The sequence below is a fragment of the Sebastes fasciatus genome, chromosome 12 (genome assembly GCF_043250625.1).
Source record: "Sebastes fasciatus isolate fSebFas1 chromosome 12, fSebFas1.pri, whole genome shotgun sequence".
NCBI classification, from domain to species: Eukaryota; Metazoa; Chordata; class Actinopteri; order Perciformes; family Sebastidae; genus Sebastes; species Sebastes fasciatus.
Genome location: NC_133806.1, coordinates 24748508 through 24769527, shown reverse-complemented (window position 1 = coordinate 24769527; position 21020 = coordinate 24748508). Strand labels below are relative to the sequence as shown.

The window sequence follows — 21020 nt, the reverse complement described above, 5'->3', positions numbered from 1 at the left end:
AAGAAGAGGAGGGTCCTGATCCACAACAGTCTGCCTCTCTTTTGTCCTGTTTCTATCTGTCAGCTGGAAGATGCAGAACTTTCTGTGGGTTCATCACCTGATCCGTTGGCAATACAGATTATTGATCAGTGCAGCTTTAAAGGAGACCGGGTTCTGATACGCTCCAATATCTACAGCAGGTTTAAATGATAATCAAGCCGGTAGTCTCTCTGTAAGAGACTGAAAACGGGCTGTCCCCGGCAGAGGTAATAACTTGTAGTTGTGTGGTTCTGATCCATGAGTAAATGGTTTCTGTCCTCCACCTCTGCAGCCAGTGTTCAGACCAGTGGGAGGAGCTGGGAGGAGTGGAAGTTCTGGGAGCAGTGGAGGAGATGGGAGGGGTCTTTTGCAGGAACCAGCATGCACCTCCCTACATGGACTCTGGAGGACTCGGTGTTCAGTCAGCAGACGGACGCAGAGCAGCAGACCGGTGAGTTCTCTTTACTCCAGAGCATGAATGGAAAACACGCAGCATGCATGAAGACTGATACCTGACTCACCTTTACAGCTCAGAGCTTCTCTATCACCTGAATGTAAACTCTGTTTAGTCCAGTCTGAGCTCATTAGTGTCAGACAGACAGGGACCCCTATAGGGGAGGACCCCCTCTAACACAGACAGGGACCCCTATAGGGGAGGACCCCCTCTAACACAGACAGGGACCCCTATAGGGGAGGACCCCCTCTAACACCAATGTGCTTACTACTAGGGCTGTGAGAAAAATATCGAACAAATCTAATATCATGATATCATGTTCTGTGATACTGTATAGATTCTCAAAAAGCCTGTATTGATTTTTAATTAATAGTTTACATGCAAAAATAAACTCAGTCAACACTTTATTTCATTTACAAAGAGACGCTCCCTCTCAGAGCATGTGTCCTCTCAGAGTATGTGTCCTCTCAGAGTACAGTATGTGTCCTCTCAGAGTATGTGTCCTCTCAGAGTATGTGTCCTCTCAGAGTATGTGTCCTCTCAGAGTATGTGTCCTCTCAGAGTACAGTATGTGTCCTCTCAGAGTATGTGTCCTCTCAGAGTATGTGTCCTCTCAGAGTATGTGTCCTCTCAGAGTACAGTATGTGTCCTCTCAGAGTATGTGTCCTCTCAGAGTACAGTATGTGTCCTCTCAGAGTATGTGTCCTCTCAGAGTATGTGTCCTCTCAGAGTATGTGTCCTCTCAGAGTACAGTATGTGTCCTCTCAGAGTATGTGTCCTCTCAGAGTACAGTATGTGTCCTCTCAGAGTATGTGTCCTCTCAGAGTATGTGTCCTCTCAGAGTATGTGTCCTCTCAGAGTAGTACTGTGATGTTACAGCGACGGAGATAAATACAGATCCTATTGTTCTAATTGCATCAAAAAAAGTGAACGTTATTATATTGTATGCATATGGTGGTGTGGTCTTTATACTACGACAGTTTTCCTTAAGCTATATAAAATATCGCCGTGCTTACAGTATCGTGATATATCAGTATATATTGAATGGTATACGTATTGTATCACCAGATTCTTGCCGATACACAGCCCTACTTACTACCATTATGTACTTTTAGATGCCCCTTTAACTATTAGCAGAGGGTGGTTTTATTCAGATACTTGGCAGTATTTATAACCCATATTTCAAGTAATTGATCTTAAAAACTTTCAGAAAATGAACAGTAACAAGACTGACAGTCCTAATAAATCCACACCAGTCTAAAGCTGACTGCCAGTGCTTCAACTTTAATATAATTAACTTCTTACTGTGTCACAATCATATCTAACGTTGGTGATAGTAATTGACACAATATGCTGGTTTTATTGGTGCTAATAGTCCCATCTGTAGATATGCACTTTTTAATGATACAGCACAATTTGATCATTTCTAGCAAATTATTTCGTGGACTCCCTTACAGAGTGCCGCGGAACCCCGGGGGTCCCCGGAGACTCGCTGGTTTAAGAAAACCACCATGTGCTTAATGCACATATCTTCCATTATATCCAAAATGTCTTAATACAAGATGTGTCCTTTATGGTACAAACGTATGTAAATGAATGTTGGTATGCAGATATATTATTGGTTTTGGTGCTGTAGAGTCTATAAATGTGACATTAAAACTAGTATGAAGTGTTGTCAAACGGAAATTCTCAGGAAAGTACCAGTGCATCAAATCTGTATTCGAGTACAGTGCATTTGTTTATTTAAACTTTTTAAGAAACACTGGTAGTGTTTAACCCCTTACCATCCCACCCTCTCTTTTAGAGGTTTAAGGGGGTACAGGGGGTCTTTAGGGGGAGATAGCAGGTCAACAGTAAATGTCACATAGAAGTGTTGTACATCATCTGAAAGCTGAGAACCTGAGGATTAATTTGAGATGCAGCACTGTGTGTCAAGTTGTTCTAGTCATAAATCAGAAATAAACATGAATTAATTTGCGTTAATAGCGTTATTGAACCTCCTTCACAACAAGCTAGTATGACCTGGTTGGTACCAACGGATTCATTAGGTTTTATAGTTTCATATCATACCAGTATCGGACTTTTCTTCTGCCTTTCTTTTGCACATTTTCCAGACTTTTTTTCAGACTTTTTTTGGACATTTCTTCGGACATTTTTCAGACATTTTTCGGAAGTTTTTTTCCGGCATTTATTGGAATTTTTTGACATTTCTTCAGACATTTTTCTGACTTTTTTCAGACATTTATTGGACATTTTTTAGACATTTTTGGACTTTTTTCAGACTTTTTTGGACTTTTTTCCGGACAAGCAACAGCCTCTGAAAGACAGAATTGCGGCCGGGCCCACCAGCGGGCCATCTGGGTTTTTAGGGGTTAACAGTATGATGAAGTTCAGAGCTCACTCACTCTCTTTCATTGTTTTTTTTTATTGACATTTTTTATTGAGGTTCTGGCAGCAATTATAAACTTCAGTTGTGAATATCGGTATGTAGAGAAAACACAACAGTTAAACAGCAGGAGACAACTTTACAAACAACAGCAGGCTGATAGAATTACTGACTGTAGTTCCTATTGTTCATCCCCATGTCTTCATAAACTACTATTGTTCATTAGGTAGAATAGAGTCCAGTCCAGCATGTCCCCATGTCTTCATAAAGTCCTCCACTCTGGGATGAAGGCTGCAGGTCAGTTAACTCCGGTTAGATTTATTACTGAGAGACAGAACAAAGTTGGTCTAGCTGCTCTCAGCTCTAATTATTGATCATTACAGGTCACATCAGTCCGACCATATTTCAGCTGGAGGTGACGTCTGTCTGTGATGGAATGACCAGAGTGTGTTAGTAGTTACTAAAGGACCAGTCCTCTGTTTCTCCATGTTTTAACGAGGGCTGTCAATCCATTCAAATAGTTAATCTCACATTTTGTATCTGTTCTAAATGTACCTTAAAGGGAGATTAGTCAAGTATTTAATACTCTTAATAAACATGGGAGTGGGCAAATATGCTGCTTTATGCAAATGTATGTATATATTTATTATTGTAAATCAATTAACAACACAAAACAAGGACAAATAATGTCCAGAAGCCCTCACAGGTACTGCATTTAGCATAAAACGTATGCTCAAATAGTAACATGGCAAACTGCAGCCCAACAGGCAACAACAGCTGTCAGTGTGTCAGTGTGCTGACTTGACTATAACTTGTTCTAAACTACATGTGATTATCATAAAGTGGGCATGTCTGTAAAGGGGAGACTCGTGGGTACCCATAGAACCCATTTTCATTCACATATCTGGAGGTCAGAGGTTAAGGGAACCCTTTGAATATGGACATGACAGTTTTTCCTCGCCAACATTTAGCCCAACTTTGGAGCGTTAATTAACCTCCTTCATGACAAGCTAGTATGACCTGCTTGGTACCAATGGATTCATTAGGTTTTCAAGTTTCATATGACACCAATATCAAACCTTTCTTCTGCCTTTCTTTTGGACTTTTTTCAGACATTTTTCAGGCTTGCGTATGAGTCTGTCCTCAGGAGTAGAATAAGAAGGACGCTGTTGGTCCTCTAACGTCTTCAGCACCAGACTCTCAATGTAAAACACATGGTGACTCTTTGAAGCCTTTTCTTGTACTGTCAAGCTGTTTCACGCTTTCTCTTATATGATATACAGTATATATAAATATATATATATGATGCTGCTGAGAAATATTTCCAGTCCGAGCCACATGTTTCTACCAGGGCTGTCGACGTTAACGCCATAATAACGTGTTAAATGCAAATTCGTTTTAAAAGCCACTAATTTCTTTAACGCTTTAACGCAACTTGTAATTTTTAGGTTGTCATAAGTTGTCAAAAGTCATCATTTATTGAAAAAAGATAAATGTAATCATTTCTCACAACATGTTTTTGATATGAAATATTCTGCTTCAATCCATATTTGTTGCTGTTTAGCCTTTAAAAAACAATATTTTTACTGTTTTATCTCCCACTTGCTTCCCACAGAGGCTGTGGGAGGTTCAGTTTTAAAGCTAGAGTGAAGTCTGAAAAAAGTCTGAAAATTAAAAAATATGTGAATATAAATGGGTTCTATGGGTACCCACGAGTCTCCCCTTTACAGACATGTCCACTTTATGATAATCACATGCAGTTTGGGGCAAGTCATAGTCAAGTCACACACTGACAGCTGTGAATGTTTCACATTTGAAATAGCGTTTAATGTGTGATATATTCACTGTTACAGCATCTGTGTCTGTATATTAGAGGGTTCGAATGTTCAGATGAAACTTGTTGATTTCTGAAAACAATGCAGAACGTTTGGTTCCCAAAGATTCAGTTACAGCCGAACGTTTTCTGAACTCAATGTGTTTGTCATTAATGAACTTCCATACATTCAGGCAGCTCTGGTTAATGTAACTGAAAGATCTCCTGCAGACCCCCCCCCCTATTCTTCTACAGCTCATCTGTTTCTCATTCAGTAGGTTGGATTTCTTCCTTAACAGAAAACACCACAGTGTTCAGTACATAACTCTCCTATAGGAGCCCAGAGTTCAATAAATAACTCTCCTATAGGAATCCAGAACATGTCTGAGCCAACATTTAGTGTAAGTTTGGAGCATTATTTACCCTCCCTCCTGACAAGCTAGTATGACCTGGTTGGTACCAATGGATTCCTTAGGTTTTTTAGTTTCATGATACCAGTATCAGACTTTTCTTTTGCCTTTCCTTCTGACATTTTCTGGACATTTTTTGGACATTTTTTGGATAATTTTCAGATATTTTTTGGACATTCTTTCGGACATTGTTTGGACATTTTTCAGACTCTGTATTTGGACATTTTCAGACTTTTTTCAGACTTTTCTTCTGCCTTTCTTTGGGTCATTTTTCGGACTTTTTTTTTTACTCTTTTTCTGAAATTTTTTTGACGTTCTTCAGACTTTTTTCGGACATTATTCGGATATTTTTTTGACTTTTTTCGGACATTTTCAGACATTCATCAGACATTTTGTTGGACATTTTTCGGACCTTTTGTTCAAAAAAATTTCTGAAATTTGTTTGGCTTCTGTTCTGACATTTTTGGGACTTTTTCTGTCATTTTTCTGACTTTTTTAGGACTTTTTTTCGAACATTTTCAGACTTTTTTAAACTTTTTTGGGGGGAATTTTCAAAACTTTCTTGGGACATTTTTTCTAAACGAACAATTTCAGACTTTTTTTTCGAACATTGGACTTTTTTTCTGAAATTCTTTTTTTTAACTTTTTTGGAAATTTTTCTGACAAAAACCCTCACACATTCAAATATCTTGCGGTCAGAGGTCAAGGGACCCCTTTGAAAATTTAAGTGTGCTAAACAGAAAACACCACAGTGTTCAGTACATAACTCTCCTATAGGAACCCAGAGGTCAATACATAACTCTCCTATAGGAACCCAGAACATGTCTCTCCTATAGGAGTCTATATTTCACTCGAATGATCCACTCTGTACCAACAGGTCTGGGTTTATACAGTATATTCAGAAGAACTAATAAAACAACTGTATGAAAGTGGAGATTAATATTTCAGATTTTTCCCATCGGAAGCTCTAGGTTAACGGTAGCTACAGTAGAGCTGCTGTACATCTCTCAGCTGTATTTGTACGTTGAAGCTTGCTGCTGTGATTTGTAGTCGGATTATTGGAGAGATCATCTTCCCTCATCTGCTCAGCATCTGTTGAATCAGATTATACAGCCTGTCACTGTCTACATCTCTATTTCTACATCCACTAACCAGGGCTGGGCTATATATCCATCATAACAATAATAAGACAATACCCTTTATATCCATATAGTTAGATGTTGTATTACATAACCTTTCTTCCGTTTAAACGAACGTAGATTGGCGGGGGTGGAGAATTAATCGTCGATTCTGCTTTTGCTTTGGATGGTAGAAATCCGAAGCTAATTATGATCTTTTTCTGATTTAGAATCAAAATCGTGACACCCTTAATAATTAAAAGTGCATATCTATAGATGGGACCACTCATCACTCATCTTCAACTGCTTATCCGGGGTCGGGTCACGGGGGAAACAGCTCCAGCAGCGATGGGACCATTAGCACCAATAAAACCGGCATATTGAGTCCATTATTCCCACTAACGTTAGAACTCTGATATGATTGTGACACACAGTATTAAGCTCATTATATTGAAGTTATTGACAGTCCGCTTTAGACTGGTCAGTTTAAATATCTGGATTTATTAGGACTGTCAGTCTGGTTACTTTTTTTTTTCTGAAAGGTTTTAAGATCAATTACTTGAAATATGGGCTATAAATGCTTTCAAGTTGAGTCCAGATGCAATCTGAATGAAATCACTCTCTGTTTAAAGGTCTATCTGTGGTATTAATATGATTCAAATTGGTCTGAAGTATTTAGGTTTAAAAGTTTTAGAATACAAATAGTTCCAGTGAAATCTAAGAGTACAAATGGTAGTAAGTTTAATCAGTGTTATGATTCAGAGGAGATCCTTGGAAAATGTTCTCCCTGTAAGGTTCCCTCTGAGTTACACCATCAGTTGTTGCTCTTTCATAATGAACCGGTGATAGAGGGTGTTTCTGCCGGTAGCGTTGCCGCCGTGATCAATCAGCTGATCAACTTCCTCGATAATATCCAAAATATCCATAAAATATTAGTAACATATATGAAAAATACAAGTTAAATATCAGGAAAATAATTATTATAAAAATTTAAATTAAATTAATAAATTATCTGACAAAAAATAATACAATATGCGACAAATATTAGTAAAATATCCCAAAAAGTAATTAAAAGTAGCTCCACCTTTATCAGCTGCAACATTAAAGTGATGAACAAATAAAATATCCCCAAAATATTAGTAAAATATCCTATAAATATAAGTTAAATATCAGACAAATATTAATAAATTATCAGAAAAAAATATGTGAAAAATATTCGTAGAATATCCCACAAATATTAGAAAAATAGCAGAAAAATATGAATAAAGTATCAGACACACATTTGTAAAATATCAGTAAAATATACCAAAAAAATATGGAAGTTAAATATCAGAAGAAAAAAAAATTATGCAAAAAAATATCATATAATAATATATCCCCAAAAGTTTGGTAATTTAAGTATATATATATATACACTTTTGTACTTTTACTTCAGTAAATGATTGAATGCAGGACTTAACAGAGTATTTTTTACAGTGTGGTATTAGTAGTTTTACTGTAGTAGGATCTGAGTACTTCTTTCAAGAGATTTAAAAGTGATATCACCTGCAGTCAGCATCCAGCTGTTAACCAGATGTTTCTGCATTTCTGAACATATTGCTGCGTTCACAAACACTTCTTATCTCTAATCTGTGAGCAATGCCTTCAGCTGAGGGCAGCACTGCTCAGGTCAAAGGTCAACAGGTAGGTAGGTCCAGCTGCAGGCAGCACATACCACACATCACACAGACACACTAATATCAGCACAAACACACTAATATCAGCACAACGCAGCACATACACACACACTCACACACACACACACACACACACACACACACACTAATATCAACATAACACACACACTAATGGGGCAGAAACAAACTGTGTTACAGTTTAAATCCTTCTTCATGAGCTGTTTACAGTATTCTCCTCCTGTGTGTATAATATCATTGATCTGTGTGTTTGTGTGTGTGTGTGTGTGTGTGCGTGTGTGTTACAGACGGAGACTGAAGCCTTATATGGTCACAGTTTATGTTGTAGATGTTCAGTCATTAGCGAGGGCGAGTCAGGGCAGTCAGGAACCAATCAGATGTTCAGATTAGGATCAGAGGATGCAGGTCACGCCCCTCAGATACTCCATCATGGTCTATGTGTTGATGTGATTGAGACGAGACAGTGTTACTGTTAACCCTCTGAGACCAGCGGGATCATGGGTAATTCTGACTGACTTTCCTGTCTTTAAGAGGCTCTATAGGTTCAGGTTTAGAGATAGCGTGAAGGTATTTTCTATATTTCAGTGGTGGCTCCAATAACACCAGAGTGTTGTAAAGTCCAAAAGTCATCATTTATTTAAAAAAGATACATGTAATCATTTCCAAAACTCACAACATGTTTTTAATATTAAATATTCTGCTTCAATCCATATTTGTTGGCGTTTAGCCTTTCAAAAGCTATATTGTTACTGTTTTATCTCCCACTTGCTGCTCACAGAGGCTGAGGGAGGCTCAGTTTTAAAGCTAGAGTAAAGATACTGGTATCATAGTAAACTATAAAATCAAATGAATCCATTGGTACCAACCATGTCATACTAGCTTGTTGTGAAGGAGGTTAAATAACGCTTCAAACTTTACATTTTGGTGAGAAAAAACTGTCATGGCCATTTTCAAAGGGGTCCCTTGACCTCTGACCTCCAGATATGCAAATGTATGAGGGTTTTTGTTCGAAGAAAATGGCCGAAAAGTGTCCGAAAAAAGTGGAAAATCACAGCCCCATGAAACTTTACAGCCACAACTAGAAATCTAGGGCATTCATGGCTTTCCTAGCTAGATTGACAATAAGGGGGTTTCTGAACAGTTTACACAACAGAAGGGCTCGCCAACTGATTGCCAAAAAATGCAATTCTTGCAGATTATTGATAATTTTTATCAATTCTCAAGTGGTAAAAAACGGTTAAATTTAAGCACCAAATCTGTGTAACAAATGGTATCAAACCAAAAATTATGAGACATATTGGAGCATGGGGATGACCATCATATACTTCTGTCATAATGTTCTAAACCGTTATAAAGTTTCACTATTTATTTTAATTAATTAATTCATGTTTATTTCTGATTCATGACGAGAACAACTTGACCCACAGGGCTGAGCTGCATCTCAAATTAATCTCCAGGTTCCCAGCTTTCAGATGATGTACACCACTTCTATGTGACATCTACTGCTGACCTGCTATCTCCCCCTAAATACCCTCTGTAACTCCCTAAAAAAAGACTAAAATGGGTCTATTGTGGGTCTCAGAGGGTTAACTGTGAAGATAAAATGACACTCAAACACTCGTTCTGGTCCCTGTCCTGCTCCTCTGGACGTAGAAATGATAAAAATGTGTGAGTCATGTTAAAACCAGGCTGACTGTGAGATTTCCTCCCCAGCGCTGGATGTTTGTTTAACCCTGTCAGACCCAGTTTATAACCACCCTAAACTGTAGATTCTACATATCTATTTTTATATGGATATTAATGAGTGTTAATCAGTGTTTGTAACACACAGACATCTGAACATCTCTCTCATTAAGACTATCAGCGTTTTTACAGAAAAGTCAAACTATTCGTTGAAACACTGCTCAGCTGGTTGGTGTTGTGCTGTAGAGCTGAATAACCACCAATCAGAAGGGATGTGACGGTGAGGAAATGTTCCCACCGGTTAATAAACTTATGACAACAACGATGTTACTGATTACACTGGACATTTTACAAGAGTAGATGAAGGTCAAATATGTGTAAAGCGCTGACTCTGATCTCTGGGTTTTATTTCTGTAAAAAACAAAGTGCGAAATGACGGCGGGGGCGGAGGGTACGTAATGTCATCAGAGTGTGCCCGACCACAGTGTAACAACGGTAACACCGACTACCACCACAAGCCTCCCAATCAGTTTTTATAATTAATTAAAATTCGTACCAGACCAGGTGAGTTGTCCAGCTTCAGGACTACCGTCTCCACCAGTACTGATCCAGTGAAACCCAGAGAACATGAGTTTCATCAGACACATCCGTCAGCATCACCTCAGAGCAGCTGAGCAGGTGCGAATGTAAACTCCTGACCAGATGTTGAGTCTGTTGTGTACTAATGTGAACCCTGGACCACACACACACTGATGAGTCCTCTGCTGCAGATAGCTGATGTTTTATTTCCTGTTTATCTGGTCTCAGGGTGGAACCTTTGGTTCTGTTTACTGTCCGTCTGCTCGTTCTGACGGATCAGAACAGAAACTTTAGAAACACTCAGTGGGACGGAAACATGGAAACATGGAAACATGGAAAAACACCCTGACGACAACGCCACGACCTTCAGCTTCTTTATGAATAGAGGTGTCGCGATATACTGGTATTAACGATAGACGTGATATTTAAAAATGAAATATTACAAGCTGTTCTCATCCACTCTTCGTAGCAACACCTATTAAAAGTAATACACTGTTATTCATACAGTATAAAATCCCACAAAATCAGTTTGTATGTAATCCACGTAATGGTGAACCAGGAAGTGTAAAGAGCAACAAATGCCGTGTAGGGAGGAGGTCGGGGTGGATGGGTGGGTCTAAAACACCAGACTTTCACCAGGAGACCGCTACCAAACTAAGTATAGTGATGAGGGTCCAATAGACCACAGACCATGGATGTAGAAGAGGTTGTGTCCTGTGCTTTTGCCCTGCGTGTTAGTAAATAGCCTACAACTCCATTAAATTCTGTTGACGTCATGCACTACTAGCTACTGGCCGATAACGTTTTAATTATTCTATTGTTATTTTTACTGCTTATTTGCACCAACGAACCAAAGCAAATTCCTAGTGTATACCCGATACACCTGGCAATAAATAAATAAAGATTCTGATTCCGATAGCCGGTTGTTTGGGAACAGAGACGTTAATACATCCACCACGGTACAGGCTTACAGCATACAGCCCATGGGTGTATTAGAAGATAATAAAAGTGATGAATTACAGCCAATAGATCCATTATTACAGCCGCATACAGCTAGCAGGGAGCTGGCAGAACACGATATGTCATATGAGCGTGCAGGGCGGTGCAGTCCCGTGGGTCTGATGCACGTTCATTATGGCGAGGAAAATAACTCTGGATTCATCTGTTGGTTCATTTTACAACTTTTAGGACATAATGATTTAAATGAGGGCTATTAAAGTGTTTCTACTGGGAAGTTGATTTATATCCTCTGATTTACAGACGTCTCTTTACACATCCATGGACACAGACTCATTGGTGTTTTCAGTCCAAAATGGCAGCAGCTCTACCGCAGCGCCATCTAGCAGCTGTTGTCAGAAAAGCAGCAGAGCTTCGTCTCTTTGCTTCTAAACTCTTTGCAGCTGTTCATGTCCCGTGTCCCGTGTGAAACCTGAAGTCACAGTTTAAAGTTTTGAACCTAAGTTGTTTCCTGTGAAGACTGAATTTTATTTTGAAAAGACTGTATGCATGTAACGAGTGTAAGTTGACAAGCGTATAACATGTTTCTCATCAGACCACACTGATCATAGCTGCACTCACATAAAAACACAACCCGATCTCATCCGTCATATACAGCGGCTTTGTATCGGACGCCTGCGCTGCTATTGGCTGGGGGTTGCACCACAACGTTGGGTACAAATCCAAGCGCCCGAAAGAGTCCTGAACACAGCAGGGCTGCAGGCTCTCAGCAGATACAGACAACGGCACACTGCTGGAGGCTCAGAGAGATGATTATTATCAATCTATACTCCATATAAAGTCCATATTCTACCTTTAATAACATCTGTATTGTGTCCCTCAGGATCATCAGAGTCTCTGGGCCTCCTGTCCTGCTGAAGATCCTTTGAGCAAGACGCTGAACCTGAGCCAGGTATCACATAATCACTCAAACATCTGTCTCTGTCCTCTGCTGAGCCATAAACCTCTTCCTATGTTTAGTAAGGGCGTCTCTGCAGCAGCTGGACGTTACGTTTCTTCTTCTGCTGTGTTTTAATGTGTCCTGAGAGGGATGAACCTTCTCCGGTTCTGCTGTCTGCTGGTTCTGTGCGTTCAGGTTACTTTGGGTTCTTTAAGCAGCTCAGACCAGAGCTAATTACTAGATTAACTTTCTCCAGCAGCTTCCTGCTTCACAGATCTGCTGAGGAGGAAATCCATAATGAGGAATTTCCTGCAGATACCTGGAGGCCATTTTAACCATCGCTATCTCTCCTGTTTGTCCTTCCGTTTTCTCTTTGACACTAGTTTAGCATGCTAGCATTCTTCATTTCCACGAGATGTTTGACCCAGAGGAGCTGCACACATCCAGAATCACATCCTTTAACCCTTTAAGAGCCCATCACAGACCAGATTCCACAGTGATTATCAGGTCCAGAGTGACTGAATCCAGACTAAATAAACCAAACAGAGTTTCTTATCAGGTTAAAGGATCAGACTCTGTCCCGGTTCAACTCCAGACCAGATCCTGTAGAGTCCAGCAGTAAGAACACATCAGCAGACAGGAAACACTAACTTTACTTTCTCCTTCTCACTTTGGTTCTTTTGCATTTTGAGGCTTGAAGCGGTGAAAGCATCTTTGATTTCACCAGAAAACAAAACATAATGTCGATAATAACACGTCAACGCCACTAATGTCTTTAACACATTAACCCAACTTGGGATTTTTAGGTTGTAGCGGCTCGGTTTTAAAGCTAGAGTGACCCCTTTGAAAATGGCCATGGCAGTTTTTCCTCGCCAAAAGTTAGTGTATGTTTGGAGCATTATTTAACCTCCTTCATGACAAGCTAGTATGACATGGTTGGTACCAATGGATTCCTTAGGTTTTTTTTAGTTTACTATGATATCAGTATCAGACTTTTCTTCTGCCTTTCTTTCTTTCTTTTCTGCCTTTTTTGGACATTTTCGTAAAAAATTTTGACTTTTTTCCGATTTTTTGGGGAAATTTTTCGGACAATTTTCGGACTTTTTAAATCTTTTTTTTTTTTTAACTCTTTTTGGACTTCTCTGACAATTTTCTGACATTTTTTGGGAAAAAAAACGTCACACATTCACATATCTTGAGGTCAGAGGTCAAGGGACCCCTTTGAAAATGGCCAAGACAGTTTTTCCTCGCCAAAATTTTGCGTAAGTTTGGATCGTTATTTAATTCTTTATTATCTTCACTCTAGCTTTAAAACCTAAAAATCACAAGTTGTGTTAATGCGTTAAAGAAATTAGTGGCGTTAAAACAAATTTGCGTTAACACGTTATTATCACGTTAACTTTTACAGCCCTATGTTATTACTTCTCTTTCAAACATTGGAACCAGTTGTTGAATCCTGTTGAGGTTTTTATTGTAGTTGCTGAGGTTGTTCAGCTCTTTCAACTTTAAATCATCTTCACCTTAGAATCAAAAACAGAGATCCTCAGTGAGGAGAAGTCGAGCAGCGACACTTTTTATTAACTCCGCTGGAGGAGACATCCAGAGTTGATTCCTCTCTGTTTCTGTATCTGAGAGGTTTGTAACAGCAGATCATCATTTATTCTGTGGCGACTAACATCCTCAGAAACCTCAGAGCTTCGGCTGGTTTTCTTCTTCTTCTGCTTCATGGCTGAATGATCAGATCATGTTTCAGGAGGACTAATGAGAGGACTTCAGCTCATTAAATATAATCTAAATATAATAATTAAAGCTGTCACTGCTCTTTGTTCAGCTCCATAAACACTTCTTCTATGAATGTGGTGAACGTGGATGGATGCTGATGGTGTTGGTGCGGTCTGGCGGCCATGTTGGCGTCCTCACTGAACAGCTGGATGTGTCTCTTATCACTTCATATCTGAACATATTTCTCTGGTTCTGACTGTAATGTAATCGGAAGACCATCTGGTTGTCAGCATATTAGCCAACTAATGTGTCTGCTAACACGCGAGCTAACATAGCCGGTTAGCGTTAGAGTTCATGAGCAGAAAGTGTTTCCACAGAGACTGAACGTATCGGCTTAATGTGGTCATTTCAGCATTTCTGAGCACAAATTAGTTTCACACATTTCATTTGTTCCTTTACATTATAATCTAGTTATTGTAGCAGCGTGGGCTGAAGCTAAAGGTCAGTTTAAAGGAGCACCGGAGCATTAGCAGCATTAGCAGCAGGCTAGCACCAAGAGGAGCCCTGATGAATGATACGTAGCACCATAGGCATATATACATAGACACATATACTTTACATAGACATATAGACATAGACGCTGTATTTAATCCTGGATCTGAGTCAACATGGGCGCCATATCGGACCTGGCCAGACTGGCCTGTAACCCTATACAAGTGAACGGGGGAGCTGCTGTCTTTCTGGATAAAAAGCTCTATAACGTCTAAATGTCTCAACCGATTTCTACCAGTTGTTATTATATTAGATGTATCAGATAAACCACACCACATTTGGTTCGATGGCGGCAGGTTAATGTTGTTAAATGATCATCTTGTTCCTCATCTTGTAGTTTCTATACAGTATATTCAGTTTGCTGGCTGCCAGCTGCTGCTGTGTCAGATGACCAGTCTGAATGAGCTGCTGGGGATTAACTCAGTATATCAGCGTTTGGACGGAGATATGTGGATTAACTTCAGGTCTTTGGAGCAGCATTCCTGACATTTGTTTTAAGGAGTACTGGATTTTGAAGGCCAACCTCTGTTTGTCTGCTGGACCAGGTTCAGGTTTCAGCCGTGGCTGTTTTCCATCAGCGCCGGTCCAAACATGGTCTCCATACGTTAAGAAAATAAATTCCTCCGTTTAGATTATCCAGAGCACAAACATCTGCCTTTCAAACAACAGCAGGAATATCCTCAGTAATGTTAGGCGCCGGGGGAACCTGGGGGGCCACATCCAGGGACCCGGTGGCCCCGGGGAGCTGGGTGTCCTTGGTGTTTGACAGCTGAGGGGTTTCTCCAAACACTGAGACAGAACCAACTCATGCTCAGCCCGGTGTAGATTTACAGAGTTTGTGACTTCTGACTGACCCCAGATCAGTTCCTCACTTTGATTTCTCCTTTTCAACGTTCACCTCCTCATCCACGTTCGGCCATGACATGTTGATCCAGTCTCTTCCACACAGTGAGGCATGCAGCTTATTAAATAAACACTGGTATCGGATCGGTACTCAGAATGGGACATTAGGTATCACTATCAGGACTGAAAAAACTCAGAGTGGTGCATAGGGCTGCACAATTATGGCCAAAATGCTAATCACGATTATTTATCACGATTATTTATCACGACTATTTATGGATTTTAGGGACAAAATATTGGTGTTGCTATTTCACATTTAAATAAACAGAGCGCTGCTTCACTTCCATGCTGTGCTTCATTCCAACCATCAAAAACTGTAAATGTTATTATTTTACTTTAATGTCATCTATAGTTTACATAAAAACAAACAATTCAAATGATTAGGAAATAAATGATTTTATTTGTATTTAAAGGGACTGTTTGTAAGAATCAGAAATGCTTGTTAACAGCGCTTGTGCTCGCTCTACATAGACATGAGCGAGCATTGCTCAAAACAGAGAGGCGACACACGTCAGCTAAAACCACAATATCACTCTATATTTCACCTGCTTGGCAGTAATGTTAGCTGACCAGACGAAGGTCTCTCCATGAATCAATGCTGATTCTAGTGTTGGCTTTTCCTGCCTCAGCCTCCAGACAGCGGCCGGAGGGAACAGGGGAGACACCGGAGTTTTGGTAACGTTTCTCGCTGCGGAGCTCCGTCACTTCAAAAGACACGGTAAACCTCTGTCGGTCTGGAGGAGCTGCAGCATTTATTTCTGCACAAACGTCCACTGTACATTCACTAGATATTCTCAGAGCTAAACTAACTCTTCTGCAGTGTGGAGTGTGCACACATGCACGTGAGGTGGAGTGAGCTGAGCGAGAACGAGTGCGGTGTGTGAGTGAAGACAAGCAGGCAGGCAGAGGAGCAGAGGAGCAGAGTACAGCAGAGACTCCGGCCCTGGAGACCAAAGCTACGGTCTCCCCAGCGTCCTCCGACCGCGGCCAACACTGTTTTGCAAGACGGGCTTCACTAGATATAACTTTGAGGTTTTGGTGCTTCCGTGTAGTATGTGTTGGAGTCTTGTCTGAACAGCATAGCCACACGCGAGCGCGCATGGGACACCGACCCGGATTGATTTATACACGTAAGAAGTTACAAACATTAAAACAGTAAATATTTGCTTTGATTAAAATAAATCTTGGCATTAGTAGTTCTAATTATACTGTATATTATAAGCTGCTCAGAGCTAGTGTTAGGAAGTTAAACAGGTCATAATTCTCTCTATCTGTGAAAACGTCTCCTTCAAACAACTGGATTTATTCAAGTTTCTCGCCAAAAACTACACTTTACAAGATTTTAACACATCATGATAGATAGTTATAATTTACCATCGCCCAATACTCATTTTTACTGAGCAGCTTGAACGCACCATAATGTAACTCAATGTAGCTCCGCGCTGTCGGCAGACGAGCCGGTCACTGTGATCACTATCTGTGGTCAATATCGTAGTCGATCATGTTCATTTAATTGTGGGAAGCCAAAATCGTGATCGTGATTAACATTCAATTAATTGTGCAGCCCTAGTGCGTCCCTAATAGACCCCCATCCCTCAGGAATCCTCTGACCCACAAGAATGCTGAAAAAATGTCGGCCTCTAACCCAAACCAGGACAACGGGCCCAGAACCAGAACCAAAAGACAGTATGTAGTGTAACTGTGACAGCGTGTTGTTATTGTCTAGTCACAGCTGGAGAGTTTGGCTCCTCGAATGAAGCCAGAATCGGAATCCAGATGGGTGGAGGAACCTGTTGACAGCAGCGTCTTCCAGACTTCGAGCCTCTTCACATGAATCCAGCCAGCGGCGTGAAACACTCGACTATGTTCAGACATGTGCTGACAAGATGTGAATGGGAGCTTGGGGGTCGCAATTATCAGTCTGAACCAGGGTCAGTCCTCATTAGAGCCCCCGGGGCAGGCCTACCCCTTGGTAGGTCAGTAATCAGTCTGATCCAAGGTCAGTCCTCATTAGAGCCCCCGGGGCAGCTCTACATCTTGGTGGGTCTGTGAAGGAACATTGAGAGCTGTTGGCCATTTTAGTATGTTTATCTCATTAAATCTGGTGATTTTAACAGCGCGGTTGTTGTGATCTTTTACAGCGTTCACTCACATCTGGTCAAACCGGTTCGAGCTGTGCAGGTCTCATCTGAGACCTGAAACACCCCAGTCCTGGTTTCTCCTCTGAGACCTGAAACGCCCCAGTCCTGGTTTCTCCTCTGAGACCTGAAATGCCCCAGTCCTGGTTTCTCCTCTGAGACCTGAAACGCCCCAGTCCTGGTTTCTCCTCTGAGACCTGAAACACCCCAGTCCTGGTTCCTCCTCTTAGTTTCTGGTGAAAAGTCTTGATTGTTTACAGCTTTTGGAAGATCGATGCCATAAACCATATCTGTGTGGTATGCGGGGACAGTATGTTGAAACCAGGCTGTATTTTGGCGCCTGATTTTGATTCAGTTTCAGTCACCATGGGTCTCGCTTTGGTCCCGTTTCAGTTTAGTTTTCATCACTGTGCATTTTTTTTTTTTTAATTGTTTGCATCTCTGATGTGTTCAGTCGTCTCTCAGTCAGAAACTGGATTCACATGTTCTCTAGAACCTTTTTGGTTCCTGATTTCTTTGTGTTTGTCCACTGCTGTGACCAGTTCAATCAAGGAGGGATTATTTTCTTTGTCTTGTCTAGAGTTCTGTGCAACAGAATATGTTTTATCTGCTTCCAGGTGCTTTAGTTTAGCTGACAGTGATGTCACACTGACGTCCTGTTAATGAGAGAGTACAAAGTTGACCTGCTGCCCCTTTAAAAGATTAAAAAGTGTAGTTCAGTCCCACTGAAGCTGGTTGGTCCTGGTTTCACACAGCAAGAGACACTGAGGACAATAAAAGAATGAGTTCAGACCCCCTGCAGGAAAAACCTGGAACCACTACAGACGAGAACTTGAGCTCTCTTTCATTATTCCCTCCGGCAGACTCCTAGCGTGGCTGAGAGGGTCTGAAGCACGAGAGGCAGATCAGTGACATTCATGACGAGATTTCAAGCTTAATAAAATATGAAAACAGAAAGCAGCCATTAGTTCCAGCACACTCAGCAGCATTCTGCTCTATAACAGCAGTAGGTTAGACTGTCATCAGCTGTACCTTAACAGCTAAACAGCTCCATACAATAACATGTAACTGAAGAAATGGTGTAGCGTGGTAACAAAGGAAACAGGACAGTAGGCTGATTGTGACCGAGCTAACAGTTAGCTCGCCAGCTACAGCCGTCCACCACTAGTCAACTCCATCGGACGAGCTAATGTCTGTTTGTGGTGTTGGGCGATAGGATAACATTTTCCAACTGGCCACCGTCAGACCAACAACCGGCGATCGCCGAGTAGTTTCAGCTGACAGATCAGCTGTTCTAGTGGCAGAGAATCGTAAAACACACTTCATTCAAACTCCACATAAACTAAATTATATCCCCAAAACTGTCTGGGTAAAGCTGGTTATACACTGTAGGATGTTAGAGATGTTGTTGTGTACTTCCTACTCCTGCAATGTAAAGCCAAAGCTCACGAATTATGTGCTCACACTGTCTGGTCGGATCATCAGCTCTGACCTGTTGGTGTCTGAACCTCCAGCCTGATCCTGGCCTCCACCTGGCCTCCACCTGGCCTCCAGCTGGCCTCCAGGGAGCCTCTAGTCAGTCCTTCAGTCTGATCTCAGCTCTAAACAATGAGGCCCCTCGTTGTTTAAAATCACTTCATCTATAGAGCTGAACCAGCTGACTATGAATAGATAAATAATAAATAGTACAGTATGTAAAAAGAATAGAGTACAGTATGTATGTAAATAGAATAAATAGAGTAAAGTATGTATGTAAATAGTGTTGGATGAGTAAACGGAGCAGAGAGCCTCCTCTCAATCATTCTGTTGTGATTACCTTCACATGTTCACCATTAAACTGAACCCGTTTCCTCCTGAAACACTGATTAAACACAGGCCTATGGGGGCAGGGTGGCCGTGCACGCATGTTCATACATGCACACACACACACACACACACACACACACACACACACACACACACACACATACATGCATGCACAGATGGAAGCATGCTCTGACTGAACGCCTTCACATAAAAGAAGGCGTTCTCATTCAACACAAGTGCTGGTTATTGTCACTTTTACTGCGTTGCTCTCTCGGCTTCAGGTTTCAAACAGAATCCCAACACCTTGGAAAAGAATCACTGGTCCTTTTTCTCTGAATTCTGCAGCAGTTGGTACGAAACCAGGAAACTTTAGCCTCCAACTCTCTTCAGCCTTCAGCTGGAGGCTCATTTCAGCAGAGCGCTGGTACATTATGTGTAATAATGAACGGTAGAGATGCAGAATGGTGTGTTCTGGCAGCAGAGAGGAGACGGAGTGGGAGAGAAAAAGATTCAGATTCAGGAGAAACTTTCAAGTGTTCATAAAACTACAGGCGTGGTAACCTTTAGTAATAAGTAGTAGTAGTAAAACCTTAAGTTATATTCACTAATGAATCCATTGTATGGCTGGATTTTGATTTAATGTAAACATTAGGGCTGTCAAAGTTAACATGATAATAACACGTTAACGCAAATTAATTTTAACGGCACTAGTTTCTTTAACGCAATCGATCGAGATTGTAGCTCAGTTTTAAAGCTAGAGTGAAATCACATGCAGTTTGGGGCAAGTCATAGTCAAGTCAGCACACTGACAGCTGTTGTTGCCTGTTGGGCTTGAGTTTGTCATGTTATGATTTGAGCATATTTTAACGCTAAATGCAGTACTTTTGAGGGTTTCTGGACAATAGTTGTCATCGTTTTGTGTTGTTAATTGATTTCCAATAATAAATATATACATATATTTGCATAAAGCAGCATATTTGTCCACTCCCATGTTGATAAGAGTGTTAAATACTTGATAAATCTCCCTTTTAAAGGTACTGTTTGTAACTTCTTACACTTACACTCTTATAAATCATTGTGGGTCAGGGTCCCATGCTCGCTCGCGTGTGGCTACGCTGTTCCGACACAAACTACACGGAAGCACCAAAACCGCAAAGTTATATCTAGTGAAGCCCGTCTTGCAAAACAATGTCAACTCTTCCTGCTCCAACCCCCCCGACCGCGGCCAGAAGACACGGAAGAGACTGTAACTTTGGTCTCCAGGGCCGGAGTCGATGCTGTACTCTGCTCCTCTGCCTGCCTGCCTGCCTTCCCTCACACACCGCGCTCGTTTTCACTCGCTCCACCTCTCACGTGCATGTGCGTGCATGCAACACACTGCAGAAGACGGGAGTCTGAAGCAGGACAATACAGTATCAGCATTGATTCATGGAGAGACCGTCGTCTGGTCAGCTGACATTACTGCCAAGCAGGTGAAATATAGAGTGACATTGTGGTTTTAGCTGACGTGTGTCGTCTCACTGTTTTGAGCGATGTTCTTTCATGTCTATGTAGAGCGAGCACAAGCACGAGTGCGAGCAACAGGACGCTGACTTTAGTTGACTTATCAGCCACAGGTGTCGCTGTTAACAAGCAATTTCTGAATCTTACATAGAGCCCCTTTACGGTACATTTTGAACAGATAAAAACTGTGAGATTAATTTGTGATTAATCACAATTAACTATTGTAATCGATTGACAGCCCTAAAACTTATATATCACAATATATTGATGGTAACCCTGAATCACCAGATTCCTGCCAACACACAGCCCTACTACTGAAAGAGAGCAGGAATCAGACGTCATAG

General features: G+C 41.0%; 1 protein-coding gene across 10 annotated transcripts in view; it reads left to right on the top strand.

Moving 5' to 3' along the window:
• Window positions 1–384: 384 nt before the first annotated feature.
• Window positions 385–21020, top strand: part of col6a4a (collagen, type VI, alpha 4a) — a 70802-nt gene continuing 50166 nt past the window's right edge. For 8 of the 10 annotated variants that reach the window (XR_012596298.1, XM_074654285.1, XM_074654284.1 and 5 more), the window contains exons 1-2: window positions 385–469; window positions 11996–12064. The gene's annotated coding sequence lies outside the window, so the exon portion shown is untranslated. The remainder of the gene's footprint in view (window positions 470–11995; window positions 12065–21020) is intronic. The other 2 variants (XR_012596300.1, XM_074654281.1) reach the window with 1 other exon arrangement.